Consider the following 26162-nt stretch of genomic DNA (forward strand, 5'->3'; position numbering starts at 1 on the left):
CTTTCTATCCTTCCTGTAGCATTTGTATCATGGAACATTAAGCTGCCAGTCCTGACCATACCTGATCCATGTTTCCGTAATTGCTATGATATCCCAGTCCCATGTTCCTAACCATGCCCTGAGTTCAGCTGCCTTCCCTGTTAGGCCCCTTGCATTGAAATAAATGCAGTTTAATTTATTAGTCCTACCTTGTCTCTGCCTGCCCTGACTGTTTGACCCACTTCTGTTCTCAGCTGTACCCGTCTCAGATCGATCTCTTTCCTCAGTATCTCCCTGGGTCCCACCCCCCCCCCCCCCAGTAAGATAGCTATTGGCAAGCAGAAGCATTTGTCATTGATAATTGGTCATGATCTATGGATCAGTTGGTTACTTGTTGTTAACTGAATGTTCATTTCTACACAGACCTTGGGTCCAGCTCATCTGCTAACTTTCCACTACTGCTTGAACCAACAGCTGTGTAAATACGCTTAAAATCAGGGTCAGCTTACTTGATTTTCAAAAAAGTATAGTAATCCCTCAAAAATCCACCATTTTAAAATAGTTATTTTCCCATTTCAGTCTACAATCAATAATCTCTTCAATTATAGAGTCATAGAGATGTACAGCACAGAAACAGACCCTTCGCTCCAACTCATCCATGCTGATCAGACATCCCAACCCAATCTAGTCCCATCGAACAGCACCTATCCTATATCCCTCCAAACCCTTCGTATTCATATACCTGTCCAAATGCCTTTTAAATAGCGCAATTGTACCAGCCTCCACCACTTCCTCTGGTGGCCCATTCCACACTCATACCACCTTCTGCGTGAAAATGTTGCCCCTTAGGTCTCTTTTATATCCTTCCACTCTGACCCTAAACCTATGCCCTCTAGTTTTGGACTCCCCCACCCCAGGGAAAAGACTTTGTCTGTTTATCCTGTCCATGCCCTTCATGACTTTATAAACCTCTATAAAGTCACCCCTCAGCCTCCGATGCTCCAGGGAAAACAGCCCTAGCATATTCAACCTCTCCCTATAGCTCAAATCCTCCAACTCTGGCAACATCCTTGTAAATCTTTTCTGAACCTTTTTCATGTTTCACAACATCTTTCTGATAGGAAGGAGATCAGAATTGAACGCAATATTCCAACAGTGGCCTAACCAATGTCCTGTACAGTCGCAACATGACTTCCCAACTCCTGTACTCAATACTCTGACCAATAAAGGAAAGCATACCAAACGCCTTCTTCACTATACTATCTACCTGCTACTCCACTTTCAAGGAGCTGTAAAATTGCACTCCGAGGTCTCTTTGTTCAGCAACACTCCCCAGGACCATACCATTAAGTGTAAGATTTGTTTTCCCAAAATACAGCACCTCACATTTATCTAAATTAAACTCCATCTGCCACTTCTCAGCCCATTGGCCCATCTGATCAAGATCCCATTGTAATCTGAGGTAACCTTCTTCGTTGTCCACTACACCTCCAATTTTGGTGTCATCAGCAAACTTACTAACTATACCTTTTATGTTCACATCCAAATCATTTATATAAATGATGAAAATGTAGTGGACCCAGCACTGATCCTTGTGGCACTCCACTGGTCACAGGCCTCCAGTCTGAAAAACAACTCTCCGCCACCCTCTGTCGTCTGCCTTTGAGCCAGCATCCTAATTATACTACTTTTGCGAACATTAGGTTCTTTTGCAATAGTGCTTCATCCATCACACACTGACCACTCTGTGGTTCACTGTTAATACATTCCTTAAATTGCAGTATGCAAAATTCCCTGCTATATCTCTGGAAGATGTGGATGATAAAAACAATGCACTCACCTAGCCTTAGTCTTCATTTGTTAAATCTCATTTATTCGATGATTAATTGTTTTGGACATTGAAATGTCTATCAAAGGCTTTCAGGATTTTACCATAAGGAGGTTAAGTCTCATTTATTCGTTGACAGATTGATACATTGTCTGAAATGAGTTTTTAAGAAGTGTTAGCATTAGGAACTGATGACTGGAGGGGAAAGGATGTTGTAAAGAATTGTTCTAACAGCATAAATCAATGGGATCTTATGTAATATCCCATGATTAAGATAAAGAGAGCCAAAGAAAGATCTTGTGAAGCAGACAATCTGAGCTAGTATATATCAATGTTTGCATATAAGTGAAACTTGTGTAAAAATGCACCCAGGCTATTGCAAGATCATTTAAAAGCCAATCAGACTGATCTTGTTCACACAATCCTCCTCTTCCTCCATCAAAATCCAAAATATCACTGACCCAACGGTGAAACATAAATGTAGCAAGACAGTAACCTGTGGAACCACAGTGTTACAGAGAAGAGCCCAAAAGCACTGTGAGTAAAATACAGTCTACAACTGTTGAAAACTAGGATCAAACTTCATTGGTAAATGGAAGAGGAAAAATAGAAAAAATTATTCCACTTACCAGAAAGAAGCCATTGTAACCTGGGAGCAAGGTCAAACAGCCAAAGCAGCAGCAGAGCAATGGATCTTTGATGAGGCTAAAGGGTAGAAACATCATTACTACTTCCAGGTATATTCCTGAGAGTAGAATGAACACAGTAGCCACTCATGTGAGATGACTGGAGAAATCATTTTGCCATGTGTCAAATTATTCCAGGGTTGCATAAAGAAGACCAGCACGACCAAATCAATAAACCAACACAAAAGAACCGCAGATGTTGAAAATCAGAATCAAAAACAGAATCATTTGGGAAAATTCAGCAGGTCTGGCAGCATCTATGAAGAGAAAACACAATTAATACTACAGGTTCAGTGACCCTTCTTCAGACCCTTCTGAAGAAAGGTCACAACCCAAAACATTAACTCTGCTATGATCAAGTCAGTAGTCCACTTGATAAAGTCAGAAACAGCTTATCAATCCTTCAAGGGATTGATAAGACTTAACCTGCTTATGATAAAATTTTGAAACACTTTGATACATATTTCAGTGTCCAAAACACTTAATCATCAAATAAATGAGATTTAACAAATAAAGACTAAGACCAGGTGAGTTCATTGTTTCCATCATCGATGACTTCTCGAGATTAGCAGAGAATTTTGCATGCAGCGATTTAAGGAACAAATTAACATTGGACCACATAGTGGCCAGTGTGTGATGGATGAGGCACTATTGCAAAATGACCTAATACTCGCAAAAGCGGTATAATTTGCAAAGCAATTTGAGGCCAGAGGCTAAACCAGGGATTAGTATGAGGTAAGGCTACATATCCACTTAAGAAGCTGAATAAGTTAGTGCAATATGTAGGTCTGAAAATAGATAGCGCCCTATCATGAAAACCCACCAAAAATGCTGAAAGCTCAGGAAACTCCACTTTCACCTTCTTCAGATGTGGTTGGAACAAGGTACATAAGAGACACGATTACCCAGCAGGTGATGCCACATTTGTGATAAATGTGATCATTTTAAGAAATGACACCACGTTCACAAACATTAAGAACTGAAACTACATCCACATTCATTTCCTCCACCAACAAAGCTCAGTAATAGCAGTGTGTGCCATCTACAGGATAAACTGCAGAAGTTCGTCAAAGGTCCTGAGACAGCAACTTCTAATACATAACAACTGTCATCTAAAAGAATAAGATCAGCAGATACATGGGAATACCATCACCTGCAGGTTCCCCTCAAAACTACTCACCATCTTGACAAGGGAACATATCACCTTTCTTTTAGTGTCACTGAGCCAAAATCCCAGAACATCCTCCTTAACAGTATTGTGGGTCTACCTGTAGCACATGTTCAAAAAGGCAGCTCACCACCAGCTTCTCAAAGGCAACTCAGGATGGGCTCAGCTAATAACGTTCACACCCTGAGGGTGAATTTCAAATGATGCTGTCATTTAAATCTCCAAGTAATGAAAGTGAACAATAACAATCAGTCCTAAGAGGTAGGAGAATCAAAACTACAGAACTCAAACACAAGAGGTGCGATCAATTAACCAATCAGAAATTCCTGGTTAGTATATCTCAATGCAGAGGGACATTCTATTGAGTTTTATCTAGACACTAGGGCAGCAGTTTTGATATTGTCTGATAAATTAAAGTTGGTAAAACAAATCAAGTTAAAACTTTCTTTAATCAAAATGCACAACTCAAAAGGAGCTCGTTTAAATGTAGATCAAATTATAACAATACTATAGTCGGAAGACAGAGAAAAAGGTGAACTACTTTCTATCTTGCAAAATCATGAAGCTTCATATCTCAATATGTCAGCATGCTCTAGAAACGCTGATTATGAAAATAGATAGATTGCCAAGAGGGAAAAAAATACAAAATTTAGAGAAGAATTTCCCATATTATTTTCAGGACTGAGTAAGCTAGAAATGAATACCATGCAATGCTGCATCGAAATGCAACATCATGTTGTATTTTTATACCAAAAAAAGTACAATACTCATTGATGGATAAAGCGAAAGGATAAATTTGTAGATGCAGAAACACAGGCTAATTTTGATAATCACAGTACTGTCTAAATGGTGCTCAGATGTGGTTACTGTTAAGAAACTAAATGAGAATATCAGAATCTGCAGAGATCTGACACAGCTTAACAAGCCTGTACAGATGGAATTCATCCAATGTCATCAGTTGATGAGAGCTTAAAAAAATTGCTGACAAAGATGCTGTTCAAAAATGTTAGCTGCAGGCAGGAAAGTTAAGTCACATGGGTGATGTCCTTAAATGCAGTTCAACAAAGGAGGATTGTAGAGTTTGGGATGTTTTGAAAGCATTACAGGTGTCAGGCCTAACATCAAATGGCAAGTGTTGATTTGCCTCAGTACAAAACTATGATCAAGTTTTTAGGTGACATATTAAGGGTCTAATGATGACCACGGAGCCATTATCGATTGTCAGAAAAACCCTTCTAGCTCACTAATGTACTTTAGGGAAATGAGGTTGAAATTACCATCCTTACCTGTCTAACCTACATGTGACTCCAGACCCACAGGCAATGTGGTTGACCCTTACCAGCCCAATGGGCAATTGGGGATAGGCAATAAATGCTGACCTAGATAGTGATGCCCTCATTCTGTGAATGAATAAAAAAAGTGGAAGCCACAGACATAAAGAACAATCCTTAGTTAAGAAATGTCATTAAAAAGTTTCCAGAACCAAAGAATATAACAGAGTTGTGAAGATTTTTCAGAATTGTTAATCAAGTAGGGAAGATCATTAATAAGTTATCAGTTATCAATGAGTTTTTGAGAGAGCTTTGTGAGAGAAGGCCTATAGTGGTACTGAAAATAAATTATTTTGAAAAAGTTAAAAAGTCATTAACTTCTTCAGAGGTACTATCACTTAGAACCGATAATTATTAACAATAATAGGAGAAGGTGCATAGACCACAGGATGCAGTGCACAGCTACACCAGCACCATTCCCCACCTTTTCCTCCGCTACATTGATGACTGTATCGGAACCACCTCATGCTTCCATGAGGAGGATGAGCAGTTCATCAACTTCACAAAAATGTTCCACCTTGACCTTAGGTCCAACCATAACAAAGAAAGAATCATCCTGGTCCTTACCTTTTACCCCTCCAACCTATGGATACATTGTATCATCCTCCACCATTTCTGCCAGCTATAAACAGACCCCACCACCAGAGATATATTTCCCTCCCCATCCTTATCTGTATTCTGTAAAGACCATTTCCTCCGTGACTTTGATGTCAGGTCCACCCTCGCCTCCCTTCACCTTCCCCTGTCACCTCAAGAATTGCAAAACCTGCACCGCCCACGGCTCCCCCCTCACCTCCATCCAAGGCCCCAAAAGAGCCTTCCACATCCATCATAGATTTACCTCCACTTCCACATATGTCATTTACTGTATCTGTTGTTCCTGATGCGGTCTCCTGTACATTGGGGAGACAGCATATCTACTGGCAGAACGCTTCAGAGAACATCTCTGGGACAACCCCACCACCTCGTGGCTGAACACTTTAACTTCCCCTCCCACTCTGCAAAAGACATGCAGGTCCTTGGCTTCCTCCATGGCCAAATTCTAACTACCTGACGCTGGGACCCTCCAACCCCCTGGCAGCAACGTGGATTTCACCAGTTTCCTCATTTCCCCTCCCCCAGATCCAACCTTCTAACCTATCGCTCCACCCTCCTTTCCAACCTATCATCATTACCCCACCTTCATCTACCTCTAGCACTCTCAGCTACCTTTCCCCAGCCCCACCTCCTTCCCTTTATCTCTCTAACCCTCGGCTCATAAACCTCATTCCTGATGAAGGACTCATGCCCAAAACATCGACTCTTCTGCTCCTCAGATGCTGCTTGACCTGTTGTGCTTTTTCAGCACCACACTCTTGACCTTGATCTCCAGCATCTGCAGTACTCACTTTCTCAAAGTTATAAATCACACAACACCAGGTTATAATCCAACAGGTTTATTTGGAAGTACTAGCTTTCGGAGCACTGCTCCTTCATCAGGTAGCTGTGGAGCAGGATCATACGACACAGAATTTATAGCAAAAGATCACAGTGTCCTGCAATTAAAATGATATGTTGAACAAACCTAGATTGCAGTTCAGTCTTTCATCTTTTAGAATGGGTTGCAGGTTTCAGTTCATTAATATGTAAATCCCAGAACTTCTTTCAACTCACATTCTCGAGATAACTTAAGCTTTTATCACCTCAGCTCAGCAATGCATTAAAGATGTAAGATTTGAGTCTGTCTGTATCCCAATCTTGAGTCAGACTGGTTTTATTTTCAAAGTAGGAATTTATAAAATTTTACATGGATTGAGTGCCTGCATATTGTGTGCTTTTTGAGCTAAATAGAATGTATCTACACTTACAATTCTGCAAATGCAAATTCACCCCATAAAGTTGTGTGTGTGTGTGTGACAGAGCGAGAGCGTGTTTGCTTGTGTGCACCTCTCAGGGGAGGGGATATGTGTGTGTGTCTGAGAGAGAGAATGTGTGTATGAGAAAGGGTCTGCACGAGTATGTCAGCATGTAATAGTGTGCGTGTGTGAGTGTGTGTTTGTGTGTATGTGTGCTTGTGTGTGAAAGTGTGTAGTGTAGTGGGGCCACCTGTAATGTGAAACGAACCCAAGGTCCTGGTTAAGGCTATCTCCATGAGTTCCAAACTTGGCTATCAGCCTCTGCTCAGCCACTCTGAGTTGCCTTGTATCTCAAAGTCACTCGATGGTCACAGGATGGTCACTCGAAGATCTGAGGCCGAAGGTCTCTGACCAGTGTCGTATTCCCTGACTGGGAGGGAACATCCCTGTCTAGCGATTGTCGCGCGATGTCCATTCATCCATTGTCGTAGCGTCTGCATGGTCTCGCCAACTTTACCTTGCCTCGGGGCATCCTTGCCTGCAAAGTATATGATGGACAATGTTGACTGAGTCATGAGTACCTGCTGCATACATGGTGGGTGGTGTCCCCATGTGTTATGATGGTATCCATGTCGACACTCTGACATGCCTTGCAGTGATTGACATGACAGGGTTGCACGGTGCTGTGGTCGATGTTGTCCTGAAGGCTGGGCGGTTTTCTGCGAATGGTCTGTTTAAGGTTTGATGGTTGTTTAAAGGCGATACATGGAGGTGTAAGGAAGGTCTCATTCTCATTGGTAATATGTTCCAGGTTGTAAAAAAACATGGCGTAGTTTCTCTGTTCCCAGGATGTACTGGACAACAAAGGATACCCTATCGGTCACATTCCATGTCTATCTTCTGAGGGGGTCATCATGGTTTCTTGTTGTGGCACGCTGGAGCTGGTGATCAATGAGTTGAGCTTCGTACCAGTTCAATTGGATAATAGAGTTATCTTGAGAATGTGATTTACATATTAATGAACCAAAACCTGCAACCCATCCTAAAAGATGGAAGACTTAACAGCTACCCAGGTTTTCTCAATATATCGTTTCTGTTGCATTGTGATCTTTTGCTGTAAATTCTGTGTTGTATGATCCAGTTCCACAGCTGCCTGATGAAGAAGCAGTGCTCCGAAAGCTAGTGCTTTCAACTAAACCTGTTGGACTATAACCTGGTGTTGTGTGATTTTTAACTTTGAAAAATAATGTCAAGGCCTCTGCTACATCTCATCAGGGCGTGGTGACTTAACCGATTTTAAGCCCACTAAACTCTCTCCCCATCAACTGTAATTTGTTCAAGTGTATCACAATCCTCCATCCTGATTTTGACACCTACATCTTGCTTCTCTATATAAATACAGATATAAAATAATCATTTAAATCATCACCTGCATTTTCTGGCTGCACCCACAGTTTGCCACTTGCCCCTTACAGCCCCCACTCTTTCCCTGGTTATCCTCTTGCCACAAATTTAAATATAAAATGCATTTGGATTTTCCTTGTTTTTACCTTCCAATATTTCTTTGTGCTCCTTCTTTGCATTCATTTTGTTTTTCAGGTAACCCCCTGCACTTTCTATACCTTTAGGGTTTCTAGTGTTCTGACCCCGTGGCATCTACCATAAGTTTTGTGTATTTTCCAAATCTAATCCTGTGCATTTCTTGATATCCTGTGTTGTTTGGAATGTTTGGTTCCACTCTTAACCTGCTAAGAACATGTTGGCCCTGTATTCCTAATCATTCCATTTTGAATTACTCTTACTGCTCTGATATATATTTACCTCCATTATATATTAGGAATAAGGTACTGAGTTGGATGATCAGCCGTGTTCATATTGAGTGTTGAAGCAAGCTTGAGGAGTCAAATGACACCAATCCCCTTCAAAAGCAGGAAGGGAGTGGGCAGAACTTTAAACCTTACACTGCAAGACAAAAACAGCAAGTAATTCACAATTTAAAAAAAAAATCTCATCTACACTGACATTTACCTTTCCAACAAATTACATCTTTTTGGCCTGCAGGAAACAATAGACGTTCATCTTTAATATTTCCAGTCCCATCATATATTCTTCCATCTAGCTGACAGAACACACAAATGCAAAGAGACAAAGACTAAGAGACAGGCTAACCTGAAAATAATGTTTTCTCCATTAAGGGATAATATTGTGTCTCCTGTTCCTATTTTCCAGAATTCTATATTTATTAAACAAATATTTTTAACCCATTCATTTAACAGCACAATACTTCCTTTTTTGCAGAGCCTTGCTTATGCAAGACTTAAGAGAAACTGACAATGTTAAAACTATGCAAGAACTTTGGTAGAATGAAATAGTTTCATCATGCAAGGATGTCATTAGGTCAGTTGTGTCTGTGCTTTCTCTCTGCTGAAGCAATTCACCATGTCTCACTTGCTTCTTTATTCCCCTACTCCTGCAATTGACTGCTTTTTGGAAAATAATCCAATGGCCTTTTAAACACTTCAACACTTTTCAACACTTCAGTTGATGTTGATTTTGTATATTATACATATTCCTTGCTTTAAAGCCCAGAATTCTGTACGATTCTTCAACTTGGTTTATCATCTGAATTAAATTGTGCATTTATAAGCTCAGATCGCTCTGCCCTATCACCCCCTTAGGAATTATACAATTTATGTTATGTAGTCTATCCGTGTTCTCTCTACCACAATAAATAAATTCATACTTTGTTCTATTAAATTTCATCTGACATTTATCAAGCCATTACAACAACCTGGCCATGTCCTTTTAACATTTACTACTATCCACACAATTTACAATACTTCAGGGATTTGTGTCTTCTGAAATTGAGTTTGAAATTTTGCTTTGTACACCAAGATCTATATCTTTTACCATGAAGAGCAGGGGATCCTGACACTGTTTGGATCTTGCCCCAATTTGCAAAACAAATATTCGTCACGACACTGTTTCCTGTTAATCAATGGATTTTCCTTTGTGATATTAACTGTTTTATTCCATGAGCTCTAACCTTGCTGACAAATCTTTGTGTGGCACCTTGTCAAATGCCTTTTAGAATCCATTGCAATAACGGCATGAAAGACGCCTACCATCACTATTATCTTATCTAAAAACTCAAGCAGTTTAGGTCAACACTATTTACCCTCATTAGTTCTGTGCTGGCCTTTCTACAATAAATTGCACTTGCCAAGGTAACTATTAATTTTATCCTGAATCATCTTTTTTTTAAAACAAATCCATGCTTGAGGTTAAACATTGTGGCCTGTAGTTACTTAGCTCATCATTATAGACTTTTATGAACAATGGTGTAATATTTGCATTTCTTCAATCCTCTGCTATCATCATAGAATCCCCGCAGTGTGGAAACAGGCCATTTGGCCCAATAAGCCCATACTTACCCTCCAAAGAGTAACCCTCCCAGACCCATTACTCTACTTTTATCCCTGACTAATACACCTTACCTACCACCTGAGGGCGGCACGGTGGCACAGTGGTTAGCACTGCTGCCTCACAGAGCCTGAATAGAGCCTGATGAAGGGCTTTTGCTCGAAACGTCGATTTTCCTGCTCCTCGGATGCTGCCTTACCTGCTGTGCTTTTCCAGCACCACTCTAATCTAGAATGTGGTTTCCAGCATCTGCAGTCCTTGTTTTTACCAGAGTGAGGCAACAGTGCTAACCACAGAGCCAACATGCCACCCTGGTTTAATTGAGTTTTATGAAGAGTTTGGTTAGCTTGGATGACTGGTTTGCAATACAGACTGATGCCAACAGCATGGGTTCAGTTCCTGTACTGGCTGAGGTTACCATGAAGGACTCTTTGTCTCAAGCTCTCCCCTTGCCTGAGGCATGGTAATCACATGTCATTTCTCTCCAATGAGAGAGCAGCCCAGTGGTCCTCTGGGACTATGGAAGCTTTACTCAACTATTGAATGAAAATTGTAAAATTGTTGCACTGCTTCCACAGTTTACATCCTCACTCCCTTCAGCATCCTTCAACTGGTCCTGGTGCTGATCCATATTAAATACAGCCAGCCTCCTCCTTATCCATTTTAAACCACTTAAGTGTCTAAACCTCTCTCTAAGGCAGAAAGTCTCATAACATTTAAGCAGTATTTAGATATGGACTTTCAATGCTAAGCTATACAAGGCTATGAGCCAAACACTGGAAAATGGAAATAGAACAGTTTTGTTCAGTACAGAGCCGATGGGCGAAAGGGACTTTTTACGAGATTGTGATCTAATGATTCTACGGCCATACAATCTAGAAAGTCTAGGTAGGTAGTGTAATACCCAGAGTCTATCTCATTCACAAACTGACTTTCTATTTAGGACTGAAATAAATAAAATGGAGGCTCTGAATACAGTTCTGTAGAAGGGTTCACTGGACTCAAAACATTAACTCTGCTTTCTCTCCACAGATGCTGCCAGATCTGCTGAGTATCTTCAATGATTTCTGTTTTTGTTTCCATTTTGGATACTGGTTAGGGTGATGCTTTTTCAGGGGAATATAGTGAAACACAAGCTTGTGCCACCACAATGGGCTCAACTGCACAGCTGGGTTGGGTAGGGCAAGCAAGTGTGGAAGAGTAATAGCAAGTTGATAGTTTGGGGAAGAGATAGGCATTTCTTTTGCCATATATGTGACTCCAGGATGGCTTTTTACCTCCCTTGTGCCAGAATTAAGAATATTGCAGAACAACTGCGGGATATTGTTTTGGAAGAGGGTGAAGAGCCAGAAGTCATCCACAATTACTTACGTAGGAAAGAGGATGGCAGGTTTGGAAGTAGAATTGAGGGATCTAAAAAAGAAAAGAAAAAAAACATTTCCGGTTCTAATTCAGGATTCTTATTTCAGGCTTGTTTCCAATAACACATACTGGTGAGTATAGAAAGAGGAAAAAACAGACTTTGGGCCAGTTCTGAGGCATTTAGGACCTGAACACTGAGAACAGGTTACACCTTAGTAGAAGACCAAAAGACCATAAGACGTAGGAGCAGAAATTAGGCCATTCTGCTCATTGAGTCTGCTCTGTCATTCAGTCACGGCTGATAAGTTTCTCATCTCCTTTCTCCCACTTTCTCCCTGTATCCCTTGACACTCAAGAACCTATCTATCTCAGACTTAGATATACTCAATAACCTTGTCTCCACAGCCTTCCGTGGCAATGAATTCCATAGATTTACTACTCTCTGGCTGATGAAGTTTCTTCTTATCTCCATTCTAAAAGGTCTTCCATTCAACCTAAGGCTATGCCCTCAAGTCTTTATCTCTTCTACGAATGGAAACATGTTCCAAACATCTACTCTGTCCAGGCCATTCAATATTGTGTGTTTTAAATAGATTCCACCCCCACCCCCCCCCCAACCCAAATCCTTCTAAACTCTATTGTCTATAAATCTAGAGTCCTCTAAGGTTGCTCATATGTTAAGCTTTTCATTCCTGGGACCATTCTCATGAATCGCCTCTGAACACATTCCAGGACCAGTACATCCTTCCTGAGATATGGGGCCCAGAACTGCACATAGTACTCAAAATATGATCTGACCAGAGTCAAAGAACATAGAACAAAGAATATTACACTGCAGAAACAGGCCCTTTGGCCCTCCAAGTCTGCGCTGATCCCATTCCTCTATCTAAATCTGCCGTCTATTTTCTAAGGATCTGTACCCCTTTGCTCCCTGCCCATTCATGTACCCATTCATACATCTTAAAAGATGCTATCATGCCCGCCTCTACCACCTCCGCTGGCAAATCATTCCAGATCCCCACCACCCTCTCCATAAAGAACTTTCTACGCACATCTCCCATAAACTTTTCCCCTCTCACTTTGAACTCATGACCCCGAGTAATTGAGTCGTCCACTCTGGGAAAAAAGTTTCTTGCTATCCACCCTGTCTATACTGCTCATGATTTTGTAGGCCTCAATCAGGTCCCCCCCTCAGCAACCTTCTTTCTGAATGGAAATAATCCTAATCTACTCAACCTCTCCTCAAACTAGCGCTCTCCATACCAGGCAACATCCTGGTGAACCTCCTCTGCACTCTCTCCAAAGCATCCACATTCTTTTGGTAATGTGGCGACCAGAACTGTATGCAGTATTCCAACTGTGGCCAAACCAAAGTCTTAAACAATTGTATCATGACCTGCCAACTCTTATACTCAATACTCCATCTGATGAAGGAAAGCATGCCATATGCCTTCTTGACCACATTACTGACCTGCATTGCCACCTTCAGGGAATAATGGACCTGAACACTCAGAACTCTCTGTACATCAATTTTCCCCTGGACATTTCTGTTTACTGTATAATTTGCTCTGGAATCACATCTTCTAAAATGCATCACCTCGCATTTATCCGGATTGAACTCCATCTGCCATTTCTCTGCCCAACTTTCCAATTTATCTATATTCTGCTGTATTGTCTGACAGTCCCCTTTACTATCTGCAACTCCACCAATCTTAGTGTCATCTGCAAACTTGCTAATAAGGCAACCTTCCTCCAAATCATCTATGTATATCACTAACAACAATGGTCCCAGCACGGATCCCTGTGGATACCATTGGTCATAGGTCTCAATTTTGAGAAGCTCCCTTCCACCACTACTCTCTGTGTTCTGTTGCCCAACCAGTTCTCTATCCACCTAGCTAGAACACCCTGGACCCCATGCGACTTCACCTTCTTCATGGGGAACCTTCTCTAATCTTGCCATTTGTATCCTTCATTTTCACAGGAACTCATCTCTCCTGAACTCTAATCAACCTCTCTTTAAAAGCCTTCTACATATCGAATGTGGATTTCCCTTCAAACAGCTGCTCCCAATTTACATTCCCCCAATTTAGCACTTTTCCTTTAGGACCACTTTCATCTTTGTCCTGAAACTTATAGAATTGTAAACACTATTCCCAAAGTAATCCCCTACTGAAACTTCAACCTCCTGGCTGGGCTCATTTCCTAACACCAGGTCCAGCACGGATCCCATTCATGAGTTGGACTACTTACATGCTGCTCTAGAAAATCCTCCTGGATGTTTTTTACAAACTCTGCACCATTCAATCCTCTAACACTGTGAATCCCAGTCAATGTTAGGAAAACTAAAATCTCCTATCGCCACCACACTGTTGCTACTACGTCTTTCTATGATCTCTCTACATATTTGTACCTCTAATTCACCTCTATCTACAAGGAGGTCTGTAGTCTTATAGAACCTCAGAAGTACATCTCTGTTTTTATATTCAAGTCCTCTCAAAATAAATATCATCATTGCATTTGCCTTTCTAACGACTGACTCAACCCGCATCGATTGTCTTGTTGGTTCTGTAAGAATCCTATGATTCCTCAGAAAAACAGCCAGCTGGAGAAAACCCCTCACTCTCAACAGGAGTACTGAGGTCTCTGAGGTCTCATCAACAAGGCTGCCTCCTGCACCCCCCACCAGCTCACCCCGGTGGCAACTACAGGCATAGAGATGGTGGATTCACAATCCAGTATCTTCATCAGTAACTCCATAACATATAGGTGCAGAGTTAGGTTATTTGGCCCATCGAGTCTGCTCTGCCATTCCATCATGGCTGACATGCTCCTCACCCCTATTTTTCTGCCTTCTCCCCATAACCCATCAATCCATTACCAATTAGAAATCAGTCTACCTCCTCCTTAAATTTGTTCACCGTCCCAGCATTCACTACACTTTGGGATAATGATTTCCTTAGATTCATAACCCTTTGGGAAATGTAATTTCTCCTCAACTCTGTTTTAAATTTGCTACTCGTTATCCTAAAACTATGACCTCTCATCCTAAAATACCCCATCCGAGGAAGCATCCACTTGAGGTCTATTTTATCCATACCTTTAATCATCTTGAATGTCTCAATTTGATCTCTCCTCATTCTTCTAAATTCCAGAAAGTATAGGCCTAAACTGTTCAATATCTCTTCATATGAAAAGCCCCTCATCTCTCTGGGTTCAATCTAGTGAACCTTCTCTAAGCTGCCTCCAATGCCATTCCATCTTTCCTCAAATAAGGGGACCAAAGCTGCTCACAATACTCCACATACAGTCTCACCAATGCCTTATATCATTGAAACAGTACTTCCTTAACTTTATGTTCTACTCCCTTAATTATAAAAGCAACATTCTTTATTATCTGTTGTACTTACATGCTAGTACTGTGAGTCATGAATGAGAACACCCAGATTCCTCAGCTCCAGAGCACCCAAAGTCTCTCCCCATTTAGATAATAGGTTGAGTTCTCATGTTTTCAACCAAAATGCATGACCTCACACTTAGCCATGTTAAACTTTATTTGCCCCATTTTGGCACACTCTCCTAATCTATCTACATCCATTTGTAAGGGTCTTGTTTCCTCATTACAATTTACCATCCCATCTATTTTGTGTTGTCTGCAAATTTGGCTATAGAAACTTCTATCCTTTTATCCAAGTCATTAATGTAGATTGTAAATAGCTGGGGTCCAAGAACCGAACCCTGTGGCACCCCACGAGTTACATCTTACCATCCAGGAAAAAAAAACATTGATCCTGTCTCTCTACCTTCTGTCCATCAGCCAGTCATCTATCCAAGCTAATAAATTACCCCTAATCCCACATGTTCCAATCGTGTGAATTAACCTTTTATTTGGCACCTTATCAAATGTCTACCAAAAGTCCAGAAATATTACATCTACAGGATCCCCATTATCCACTTTGCTTCTGAGCAGCTCACAGTGACAGCTCTGTATTTGGCAGTGGATGGATGAAGACATGGCATCTGTTCAAGTCCAGGCAAAAGATGACCCTGTAGTGACGGCAATCAGGGACCAAATCGCACAGGGTAAAGCATCGGCATAAGGCAGGAATTTGAGATGTAATGGCCCTCACTGTCCAGAAGCTGAGCAATATAGTGAGTCCTGTGATGATCTGTCTTCCTCCATGGACAGGTAAGCAGCTTCCATGGATCGCCAAGTCTAGCACCGTCAGGGGGTAGCTGAATATGCACACATACCTGCATCAAAGGCATGAGGGTAGCAACTGGAAACCTTAGCCTCAGTCCAGAAGCCCCCTCAACCCACTCCCTCATGAAGAGACAATGCAGTGCCAAGTGCCACAAAGCCTGAGGCGGAACCACATATAAGCACCTCGTCAGTTTCTATTTGAGATACTGCAGAGTTGGCCAAGCCCTCTACCTCCACTCAGGCTGCACTATACCCTTACCCCACACCCTGACTCTGCAAATGACTAACCCATTTGGCCCACGAGTACCTCCAGAGTCACCATCAAAACTTTGAACATTCAGGCCTAGGAGGTTCAATTTTACCTGGCAAGAAGACTCTTGGGACCCAGACACAAGCACTTCCTGGATCATCCTACCAACCCTCCAGGGCTAATAGACTCCATATCAAAACAGGCTCCCTTGAAACAGACAGTGCACTGAGACATAGCGGGAGGGATAGAATAAGTAAAGATATATTGAGGGCACTTTAGTAGCATGTGTGAAGAAGGTCTTTTTTGTGAATATAACTGTGTATATAAACATAGATGATTTTAACATTTGTGCATCCATTTCTGAGTCTCTCTGTGTAGATACTTAATGCTTTTTCACACCAGCTGGCAAACGTTCATGACCACATACTAATGGTTAGAGGTCTGCGCTGACAACTACCTACCAGTGGAGAAACTATCCACATTCATGGTATCAGCTGCTGCTGACACATTTGCCCCCCCCCCCCCCCCCCCCCCCACCCCGGTTTAACAGCTGTAACACTTGGCTCATCTGCGCACGAAGGTGTAGCTGTCAAAGAGTTGTTCTGATGTGGAGGTGCTGGTGTTGGACTGGGGTGGACAAAGTTAAAAATCACACAACAGGTTTATTTGGAAGTACAAGCTTTTGGAGCACTGCCCCTTCGTCAGGTAGCTAGTGGAATAGGATCATGGGACACAAAATTTATAATAAAAGATCATAGTATCATACACTGATGAGATATATTGAACAATCAACAGTGGCTGTGTGAGGGAGATACCATATACAGAGAGGATCAATGATATAGAATGGCCAGATAGTTGTCAGCCTGAATACCTGTAAGCTAGATCTTTTATAGGCCTGTGACCTATGCTGTTCCCCTTTAAAAGTCCTACATACGATTATTGCTGCAGCCTCTTCCCTCACAAGTCAAGTCACTCCAAGTGTGCTTGTGGCTATTTTCTTTTATTGTGCACTTTCAATTCCAGCATGATGGAAGGCAACAGTGTTTGTTCCTCTTCCAGTGATTCCCAGCCTCAATCTGCCAGTTATAGGATTAAGGCAGGAAATTGAAGTTGAGGATTATCATAGAATCATGGAGCCATACAGCATTGAAACAGATGCTTCAGTCCAATAGTCCAAACTGACTGTGTTCTCAAACTAAAGTAGTCCCATTTGGCCCATGTTCCTTCAAACCTTTCCTATTCATGTACTTGTTCAAATGTGTTTCAAACATTGTAACTGCACCTGCACCCATCACTTCCTCTGGCAATACATTCCACACACGGGAGCCTATACTTCCAAATAAATCTGTGGAAAATGTTGCCCCTCATGTCCTTTCTAAATCTTTCTTCTGTCACCTTAAAAATATGCCCCTTAGTTTTGAACTTCCCCACCTTAGGGAAAATACCTTTGTTATTCATCCTATTTTTGCCCTTAATGATTTTATAAACCTCAATCAGATCACCCAAATAAGACATAATCTCATTGACTGCCAGAATGGACTCTGTGGTTGAATGACATACTTCTGCTCCTACAGCTTATGGTCGTGCAACTGCTACAGAATTATTTCAGAATAGAATTAGATAAAATAAAGTAAACAGAGCTGACTATTTCCTCACCTCAAATAGGTGGGTGTCACACAGTCAATGCTAACATTAAATATATTTTATTTTATTTTAAAGCAAGAGAAAGTTTCGTGGTTTCATCTACATCTATTCTTATGTCTATGAATGTTTCTTCCCTGTTTAAGACCCTTCTGATATTGATAACAATTAACCCTCAAACAATGCTGTGTTAGGTGTAAAAAAAATTCACGTTCAAATAAAACATTCACCTTAGCAGTAAATGTGGCTGGAATATGCATCTGTTAAGTTCATTATTCACAGTAAAAACAAATTAGTTATTTAGTCTGAAGAGCAAAAAAAAGACTTTTGACCTGTTCAGTATATTTTTTAAAAGAAAAAAAAGGGTACCTCACTTATCAGATAGTTGCGGTTTATTTTGCAGTTTACTTGCACTATCATGGTTTCTGCTGGCGCTGATGACCCAGCATGATTTTGAGTTTCAGCTAAGTATGCAAAACTCAAATGCTCCTGCAGCCATTAAATTATCTAGCTCTAGAAACCAAGAAGCAATCTCACATGTTGAGGGAAAATACATATTTCCTGGCTATATGCTATATCATTTAGAGTTCAATTATCTAATTTCTCCAGAAAATGGACATATTTCAGAATTCTCACCGGAAACTGGCAATCTACTCAATGAATTGACAAAAATCAAGTGACCTCCTCTCACTAAATTGACAGAAATCAAAGTCAACCTAACCCTCTCTCGAGTGCAGAATCATGGGCTTGCTTGTGTTTAATTTCTTGCCTAATTCTGTGATAAATAATAAGTGATATTGCATAGCGGAACATTTTGAGGCTTTGCTCTCAGTGGTAATATGAACAATGTCCAATGCAATCATAAAATAGATTAAATATAAACAACATTACTTTAACACAGCCTCATCAAGCATTCTAAGACAATACAAGACACTGATTGTATATTAATTGTGCTCAAATGGTAAGCATTAATTGGTGTTTCAATTATTGTATCATAGACTGAAATTGTGATAATGGAGTTAGAAGCTGCATAATGGTAAAATATAACTTTTTAAATGTTACAGAAATGCACAAAGGTTAATTCCAGTTTTAATCTTTATCATCATGCTGCAGAGTAAAACTCCCTCTGTGTTGCTTCAATGATATATCAAGGAGGAGACATCCATTCTATATATCCAGGATGATCCAAATGAAAAAGAATTAAGGTTAAACATCCTGTTACCAGCCCTTTGAATTCCCACCTAAAGTGGTGGAGCTCAATTCTCCTACCATGTTATGTTGAGCAATAAGGTGAAAATTAATTCCTTCCCCTATGACAAGTTTGGCTGTGGGGAGGTATTCATTGAGGTATAATTGTGATGGGTGGGGAACCTGCTCACTCCTCACCTCCAGTCTGTTTATACCATAACCTATTATCAGCTAATGCCTGTAAAAGTCCAATTAATTCCTTATTAAGGTTCTCATTCTGTTGCTGCTGACAGGTGAATCCATGCAGGGCTGCTTACAGACCTCTGAGCTTGGGCTGTAGGGGGATGCTTCATTCATTAAAAGGCACTCAGTCTCTGATTGAACCTGGTATTGGGAAGGGGTTTGCACAGAGCACCACTCACAGCCCTGCCTGACAATCCCTCTCCAGTCTCTACAACCCCCATCCCATGATCACTATCCCAACATCACTCAACAGTGGCTTGGGATCCAGTAACTATTGTTGGTTTCTTGTAGATGTTGTACCAATAGTAGCCCCCACTGCCATAGCATGGCACCATTCAGTGGAGTTGCGAGCCTCTCAAAAGAACCCTGGGATCCTTAATCTTGTAGGGATTGTTGATGCTACCCAGTTAAATTCCTGAATGGCACTTAGAATGGTGGAAGTTCCTGAAAATAGGTGACACAGGCCTGTTGCAATCTCTTCAGCCCATCAGTTAGACCCATACAGTTGCCATTAAATACCTTCCAAGCAGTTGTTTCATATTGCAGTGTTTAACAATAATCTTAAAATGCAGAGCAGGTCTGAAACCATCAGAATCATCAGCATCATTTGATAAGGCAATAGAAATTTAACAAAGTTCTAATGAATTGAATACCCAGTAAAAAGTCAGGTTAACTGTAACAATCAAAATCCAATGTTATTCATTGTTCACATAATGAAGTATGGATACTTGGATGAGTTACCAGAAAATGTAGTCAAATGTTGTCAAATGTAGTATCATATTTCAGCATGATTCTTTCTCCAGTTAGCACACCTAAGGGGAAAGAAAATAGCTCCACTAGCATAATAATTCTATGAACTGCAATAGAAATACACATATATTAACAGAACCCACTCTGATGGTGCTGCATGGGTTCACGAGGTCAATTCCTGGAATGGCGGGACTATCTTATGTTGAAAGATTGGAGCGACTGGGCTTGAATACCCTTGAGTTTAGAAGACTGAGAGGGGATCTGATTGAGATGCATAAGATTATTAAAGGATTGGACACTCTGAAGGCAGGAAACATGTTTCCGCTGATGGGTGAGTCCCAAACCAGAGGACACAGCTTAAAAATAAGGGGTAGGCCATTTAGGACAGAGATGAGGAGAAACTTCTTCACCCAGAGAGTGGTGGGTCTGTGGAATGCTCTGCCCCAGAAGGCAGTAGAGGCCCATCTCTGGATTTGTTTAAGAAAGAGTTGGACAGAGGTCTCAAGGATAGTGGAATCAAGGGTTATGGAGATAAGGCAGGAACAGGATACTGATTAAGGATGATCAGCCATGATCATAATGAATGGTGGTGCAGGCTCAAAGGGCAGAATGGCCTACTCCTGCACCTATTGTCTATTGCCTATTGTCTATTGTTTGCTGTACAGAGCACACCAATAAAAGATGAACTATTATACTGCACAGCGTACAATGTATTGTTCTGTTTCTAAGGGAGACCTGAAAAATTAACCTCCCTTCCTGAAGCATCATGGCAGCATGGTGGCTCAGTGGTTAGCACTGCTACTTCACAGCAGCAGGGACCTGAATTCAATTCAGCCATCAGGTCTGTGTGCAGTTTGTACTTTTACAATGTGGGTTTCCTCTGGGTGCTCTGGTTTCCTCCCACAGTCCAAAGATGTGCAGGTTAGATGGATTGGCCATGCTAAATTGCCCACAGTGTCAGGGATGTATAGGATAGGTGAATTAGCCATGGGGAATCAGGGTTATAGGGTAGGAGATTGGTTAGTGTGAGATGCTCTTTGGAGTGTTGGTATGAATTCAATGGGCTGAATGGCCTGCTTACACACTGTAGGGATTCTATGGCTTAAATTATTGCCACATCCTGAATATAGTTAAATAATGAATTCCCCTGAGAATGAGTATATTTGTCTGTGCAGATTACATTTTCTATGTTTCTTCCTATTTTCAACTATGACATTCTCTCCTCTGTAAAACAGAGTGAAACATCTGTAAATTGTTGAACTTACATTTAGAGCTAAGTGGAATTTACATGTCAAACTAAAATTGATGCATATTTTACTTATTGAAAGCTTTGTCATCAGCTTCTTATAAGAAACAGATAAAATCAGCTTGGGCTGGAAGAGATACTGATTTTATCAAATTTCCAACAGCAAAGTCTTTTAATACATGTTTCTCACAGACTTATTTTCCGATACTGACTGAAATTGAAATTTATGATATCTTGAACATAGAAAATTATAAACAAAAATACTCAAACTTGGCTCAGTGAAAACACAACTCGCAAGAAATTCAAACCATAAAAACTAATCGATTGTTAAATGGTTGAAAGATCTTTGAGTGGCACATGTTAAAAATAAAGGAATACATCAGTCAACAAATTTAAACAGCTTAGTTATTGCTCCTCGACAAAATCTACGAAAGCTCCCTGAAGATAAATTTATCATTACTAACCATGAATCAGAATACAAACATAAGCCATTCCCAAGATATGTATTCTCACTTTTCTATACTTTATGGTCAGCTAGTCAGTGAATGATTTTGTTGGTTAAATTTTCAGTTACTTAAGTGATGTTGAAATTGAGATAAATAATTTACTCACCCTCTGAAATATCTGCATATGATTTTGGACTTTAAACAATTTTAAATAGAATTTGACTGTAATCCTAGTATACAACTCCATATCTACATAATATTGTCATTGTTAGGGCCTTTACAATAATGTTAGATTGATGACCTGATACTTGGGGAAATACTTCATGCAAACTAATGTAACATTTCCTGTCAGGTAAATATGTTCAAAGGCTACAAAAATGATTGCTCCTCTATAATGCAGATTTGTACGTTTTCTCTCAACTATATTTGCAACTGCTACTCACGGAAATAGAACTAACTAGAATGGGCAAAACCCATGCTCAACCCTAACTTCAAACATGACAACTCTGCAGGCAGGCTGTGTGTTCTGACCAATGAGGTGGGCTGAAATATCTCCCCTCTTTCTATCTGACTTCGTTAGCTACATTTTTGATTTCTTTTAGCACTCAATTTTTGCACACTTCAATTCAAAAATGAACGTGCTAGTTACAAGAGCTTTTTTGAAAGAAAGAGGGATTTTATTGTTTATTAACTACATAAAAAAATTAAAATACACACACAACTTAAGTGTAAAGTTTAAAGAGTGTGTTTAGAACAAAAAGAAAGAGTAGAAATATGCAATTTTAAAAGAAATCTTAGAAACATCAAAGTGCTCGGTTTAAACTGACATCATGGCTGTTTAATTGATGACTTGTATCCTTAGCGATAGTAATATTTTTCAATATTTTTTCAAGTTTTTGATGAATGGATGTTTCTCCAATTTGGATCTCATCCGATGCTGTTTTCCAAGAATGTAACAAAAACACGAAGGGAGAAAATAGGTCTTCCATTTCTGATGTTACAAATCCATCATTATTCTTTCTACCTACAAATGTTTGCCTGAAATACAGTTTATTTGCAAATTTCCTGTCTAGCATTATTGTTTCTTTCAAGGTAGGTAAGCTGCCAGTGACTCTTTCATCCCAGTGTGTGAAACTTCTAGTAAGGTGTACATCAAATTGAAGGTATAGATCTAAGTGACCAGTTTCAGTCATTTTGATGACATATTAATTTCAGATTAATTTTATCAATGGTTTCATGAACTAGCTCAACCTCTTGTCAAGGGATCATTGTGGCCACCTTTAGACACGTTCCCTTTTTAAACCATTTTAAACCATGAAAGGTCCCCTGGCATTAAATCAGATGATAGAATTCAAAAAATGATGGCCCATTTTTACTGCTTTCATAATGCATCCTGAACTGGGCCCAGATTGAATGAGTCAAGCTTCTCAAATGACGCATGATGCCAGAGATGCTTACTCCGATTCAAAGATGACTATTGTGAGTGAACTTTCTTCTAAAGCGTGCTGTATTCTTTCATCACCACTGAAATGACTCTATAGAGGCCACATCCAATCACCAAGTCATCCTTTATTTCCATGTACACAGTACATGAGCTCTGACCAGCTAGTTCAGAGTGAGGAGAATCCCTGAGACTCCTGTTATATTAGTCAGCCAGGACTCCCTGATTAGCCCAGGTTAACAGTCCCAAATAGGAAACTCATATTCTATGTGATCAATCTGGCTAACCTTGTTCCAATCACTACAGTTCCCAGCCTTTTTTCTAGCTTGCTGCCTACTTTCTCCAGCTTTCCTGCTTCTGTGAATTAGCATTTTCTGTAAAAGAAGTAAACTTTGTGAATTTTCCTGTCAGCTTGCTCTGCAAAAGTAGACTCCACTGATGGACATACCTCTTTAACTACTGTGCTAACCACTTGAAATAGATGAAAAAGGTGTCTTGCTCTTCCTCATCAAACCTAGGGATTAAAAAGCCAAACTTAAATATTTCAGTCCTTCTAACTGAGTAGGTGTGGTTCCCTCATCAGAGCTGCTTTTGTAAAGACTTGCCTTTCTCACCTCAGACTGTCTCAACGTAAACTCCCTTTCTCTTTACCTTTCCTGCCTCTCTTTCTGCTTTCAACATACCCACAATTCTCTCTCTTCTTTCGTTTTTTTCTCTTTTTTTCTTGTTCTCACTCCTGGAATATTCTACTCTGTTTTTTTCTGAAAACAGTGATCACAGTGGGCCAAAAAGCATCCCCGGAGAGACAACAAGCTAACGTTTTGAGTCTAGACCGGAAATGTTAGCTTGCTCTCTCTGCATGGATTCTGTCTGACCTGTTGTGATCTCCAGCATTTGTTATTTTCAGTACAGATTCTAGCATCTGCAATATTTTGTTCCTACTCTCTTTTTTTCTATTGATTGTCCAGTTCTAACCTGCCCCCTTATGGGTGGTAAACAAAATAAATCAGGTTCTTATCTCACCAAAGAGCATTTTGTGAAATTTCTTTAGCTGAGTTACTTTCCCAGAAATGCATCAGTGCTGTATAAAGCCTGCTGGAGCCTGCTTTTCCTTTTAAATCGGGATAAGACACATGACTCCTATATCTCTTTGCTACAGCACTTCATACAGTCACCACCAATGTAGAAGTAATCACAAAAGTTGTAGTAAGATATCCTTAAGGTTGATATTGCATTTAGCACATTGTTTTCTAATGTTGATTTTACTTTTTTAAAAATTCATTCACAGTATGACGGTAACACTGGCTAGGCCAGCATTAATTGTCCATCCTTAATTGCCTAGACGGCAGTTAAGAGTCAACCACATTGCTGTGGGTCTGGAGTCAGATGTAGGCCAGAACAGGTAATTATAGCAGTTTCCTTCTGTAAAGAGCATTAGTGAACCAGATGGGTTTTCCTGATGATTGATAATGGATTCATCGTCATCATTAGACTCTTAATTCCAGATTTTTAGTGAATTAAAATCCACCATCTGCCATGGCAGAATTTGAATCCAGGTTCCCGGAACATTCCCTGGGTGTCAGTATTAACAGTTCAGTGATAATGCCACTAGGCTGTCACCTTCCCTTAAATATAATTCTCTTTAATATTTTGGAGGTTCAGTTGTGATTTTTGCTGCCACTTTCACTAAGCTCTAGTCAAAGCTCTATTGAAGACTAACATCTATGATGCTGGTGACCTCAGGAGGAAGCTCAATTGGATCACCTTCAAAACACCTTCTAGCTGAAGAGGGAAGTAAATATTTCAGTCTGGTTCTTTTGCATTTATTTGTTAGGCACTTGTAACATTTAGGAAGGCAATATTTGTGAAACCTTCACCTCCTGTTGGCTCTTTAATTGTCAACCACCATTCATGATTGACTGTGACTGGATTGCAGTGTTTGGATCCAATTGATTGGTGTGGGATCCCTTTGCCCTGTCTGTAGCATGCTGATTCTGCTTTTTGCCATCAAATAGTCCTGTGTTGTAGCTTCACCAGGCTGCCATCTCATATCAGGGGATGGTACAATGACAAGGTCACCAGATGATTGATCCAGAACCATAGCCTAGGGATAGAGTTTGAATCCTAACATGCGGGTGGTGAAATTTAAATTTAATGAAGGTCTAGGATAAAGAGAAAATCACCTATTGGAAACTATGTAACAAGGTTGAAAAACTTATCTGATTCACTAATACCTTCACACGTAGAAAATCTGCCACCTTTATATGGTCTCACCATTATGACACTCCAGACCCACAGAAATGTGATTAACTCCCAAATCACCTCTGGGCAATGAGAAAGGGAAATAATCCATTCTGTGCCTTGCCACCCTCATTGCTTCCTCCATGAGATATATTCAACATGGTGAAGTACTCATTCATCATTCCTGAAGAAGGGCTTATGCCTGAAACGTCGATTCTCCTGTTCCTTGGATGCTGCCTGACCTGCTGCGCTTTTCCAACAACACATTTTCAGCTACTCATTCATCAACCAAGGAAAAGCAGCAAATAATAATTAGCAGGTTTCCTTGTCCATGTTTTAACTAATGCCATAAGACTTGTGGCCTTCCAATGACAATCTGCAGCTGTACAGGGCCCTGGTGAGACCACACCTGGAGTACTGTGTGCAGTTCTGGTCTCCAAATTTGAGAAAAGACATTCTGGCTATTGAGGGAGTGCAGCGTAGGTTCACGAGGTCAATTCCTGGAATAGCGGGATTACGTTACACTGAAAGACTGGAGCGACTGGGCTTGTATACCCTTGAGTTTCGAAGATTGAGAGGGGATCTGATTGAGACATATAAGATTATGAAAGGATTGGACACTCTGGCAACAGGAAACATATTTCCACTGATGGGTGAGTACCGAACCAGAGGACACAGCTTAAAAATAAGGAGTGGGCCATTTAGGACAGCAATGAGGAAAAACTTCTTCACCCAGAGAGTGGTGGCTGTGTGGAATGCTCTGCCCCAGAGGGCAGTGGAGGCCCACTCTCTGGATTCATTTAAGAAGGAGTTCCAAAGATAGTGGAATCAAGGGGTTATGGAGATAAGGCAGGAACAGTATACTGATTAAGGATGATCAGCCATGATTATATTGAATGG

General features: G+C 40.5%; 1 long non-coding RNA gene across 1 annotated transcript in view; it reads right to left on the minus strand.

The window, feature by feature from the left end:
* Positions 1 to 26162, minus strand: part of LOC122556602 — a 100451-nt gene that overhangs the window by 55015 nt on the left and 19274 nt on the right. Inside the window, exon 3 of the long non-coding RNA XR_006313582.1 lies at positions 19880 to 19950. This is a non-coding gene — a long non-coding RNA (uncharacterized LOC122556602). The remainder of the gene's footprint in view (positions 1 to 19879; positions 19951 to 26162) is intronic.

This window comes from Chiloscyllium plagiosum, chromosome 14 (assembly GCF_004010195.1).
Source record: "Chiloscyllium plagiosum isolate BGI_BamShark_2017 chromosome 14, ASM401019v2, whole genome shotgun sequence".
NCBI lineage: Eukaryota > Metazoa > Chordata > Chondrichthyes > Orectolobiformes > Hemiscylliidae > Chiloscyllium > Chiloscyllium plagiosum.